The sequence below is a fragment of the Propithecus coquereli genome, unplaced genomic scaffold (assembly GCF_000956105.1).
Source record: "Propithecus coquereli isolate 6110/MARCELLA unplaced genomic scaffold, Pcoq_1.0 Scaffold111, whole genome shotgun sequence".
Lineage (NCBI taxonomy): Eukaryota > Metazoa > Chordata > Mammalia > Primates > Indriidae > Propithecus > Propithecus coquereli.
This window is the reverse complement of record NW_012135081.1, coordinates 6,186,002-6,188,456: the sequence shown is the minus strand read 5'-3', so window position 1 is coordinate 6,188,456 and position 2,455 is coordinate 6,186,002.

The following is a 2,455-nucleotide window of genomic DNA, read 5'->3' as shown; positions in this document are numbered from 1 at the left end:
AAAGAAATGTTTACTCTCTCTTATCACTACCTCCACAGTCCCGACAGCGCCCATGGCTTATCCTGTCTCTTTGCCGCCACCGCTGCTGCAATTCTCCTTCGGGCTGGAACTACTTTCATTTTCCCTATAGTATGGCTGCCTTTCGGCCCTGGTGTTGACCCACAATACCCGAACGGGGGACAGCGTGTTACTTATCATGCCCTTCAGTATAAATTCCTAAAGGATTTGAAACAAGCCGTCCAAGCTTATGGTCCACAGTCCCCTTTTGTTCATGGTCTTCTGGGCACCCTTTCTAGTGAAAACATTCTTATACCCTTGGACTAGGAGAATATTGGTAAAACAGCCTTAGAAGGCCGCCAATGGTTGCAATTACACAGCTGGTGGGTAGAGGAAGCTAGAATTCAAACACGACTCAATGGACAGCGGCAACCTCCAGGTCCCATGGAGGAGGAGCTTACGGGGTCAGGACAATATTGTACCCTGGTCACGCAGGCGGCCATGGAGGACCCAGCCTTAATGGAGGTGAGGTTAATTTTTCTCAAAGCATGGAGAAAAATTGAAACCCCAGGTCAGTCTACACCATCCTTTGTAAAGACCTTGCAGGGTCCCATGGAGCCCTATACTGATTTTCTATCTTGGTTGAAAGAGGCAGTCTACCGTGGGATGGGAAGTTCTGAAGTTGCCTCCCTTATTCTGCAATCTTTGGCTGTTGAAAATGCCAATCCAGATTGTCAAAAGATTCTCAGGCCTCTGAAGGCTAGTGGTGGGACATTGGATGAATATGTAGAAGCCTGTGCTGGGGTTGGTGGTGCTGCTTATCACACTTTGTTGACCGGAGCTATTGAAAAGGGGTCTAATCGGCCTGTCTGTTATAATTGTGGCTGACCTGGCCATCTCTGTAAAGAATGTAGAAGGAAAGGCAGGGCTTTGTTACATAAACCTCAAAAGCCTCCTCCTCCTCTGGCGATTTGTACCCGTTATGGAAAGGGGCCTAATTAGGCCAGTGAGTGTCGCTCGAAAACTAATAAAAATAGAAATCCTCTGGCACCTCTGAGTAATAACCAACCATCGAGAAACTATTTGCGGGGCCCTCAGTCCTGGGGCCCCCCAAACAACAATACGGGGCTTTAACAGTGTCCAGTGAGCAACGGTCTTGCACATCAACAGATCAATCCTTGAAAGTTACACAATTGTATGCTGCTACCTCTGGGAGTGCAGCTGCCGATCTGGCGGTCGCTAGGACCTATACCTTAACACCTGCTGGGGGTGTTCACAAATTATCCACCCAGGTATATGGTCCCCTTCCAGAAGGTAAAATGGGTTTGATCATTGCTCATAGCAGCTGCACTGTTAAAGATATCTTTGTTCATTTGGGAGTTATTGATTCAGATTATATTAGGGAGATACAAATTATGGTTTCAGCTTCTCATACAACTCAGATATACGCTGGAGATCATATAGCTCAATTACTTTTGCTGCCCTACACTCCTTTTGCTACACGTGATGTTGAAAGAACTGGTGGTTTTGGTGGCACAGGTAATAAAGTTTTTTGAGAGACCCTGATTCAAGATGTTTGCCCTGTTTTCACATTGACTGTTGCTGGTCACCAATTCAAAGGTTTAGTAGATACTGGTGCTGATGTTTCCATCAGCAGCCTCTCTCAATGGCCTTCTGATTAACCCAAAACTATTGTCCCTGCAGTCTTATCTGGCTTAGGCCAAGTTCAGTGTGTTTATTGCAGTAATGACGTCTTGAAATGCCTTGGCCCTGACGGGCAGTGAGCCTCCTTGTCGTTTTATATTATTGACATTGCTGTTAACCTACGAGACAGGGATCTCCTTCATCAATTTGGAGCATTTTTATCTATCCCTCACCTTGCTCCTAATGTCAAAAACATGATGCTTAAAATGGGGTATAACCCCCTGCTTCCTATAGATTCTTCTACTTCTTTAAACTAGTTGCCACTGCTCAGGAAATTCCTCGAGCTCTACCCCTACACTGGAAAACAGATACTCCTGTGTGGACTGAGCAGTGGCCACTACCCTTTGAAAAGCTTGAGGCCTTAAAAGTGTTGGTTTCTGAACAGCTCACTACAGGTCATATTAAACAGTCTGCTTCCCCCTGGAATTCTCCTGTTTTTATCATCAGAAAAAAGTCAGGAAAATGGCGCTTTTTGATGGACCTGCGAAAAATCAATAAATGTATCCAACCTATGGGTCCTTTACAGCCTGGTTTGCCCCTTCCTTCTATGATACCTAGAGGATGGTGAATGCTAGTCATAGATTTAAAAGACTGTTTTCTCACTATACCTCTTCAACCCTGTGACAAAGAGCGTTTTGCCTTTACCATTCCAGAATACAACAATGGCCGTCCTACGGAATGGTATCAGTGGCGAGTCTTGCCCCAAGACATGTTAAGTAGCCCCCCAAATTTGTTGATCGTGCTATGAACCCAA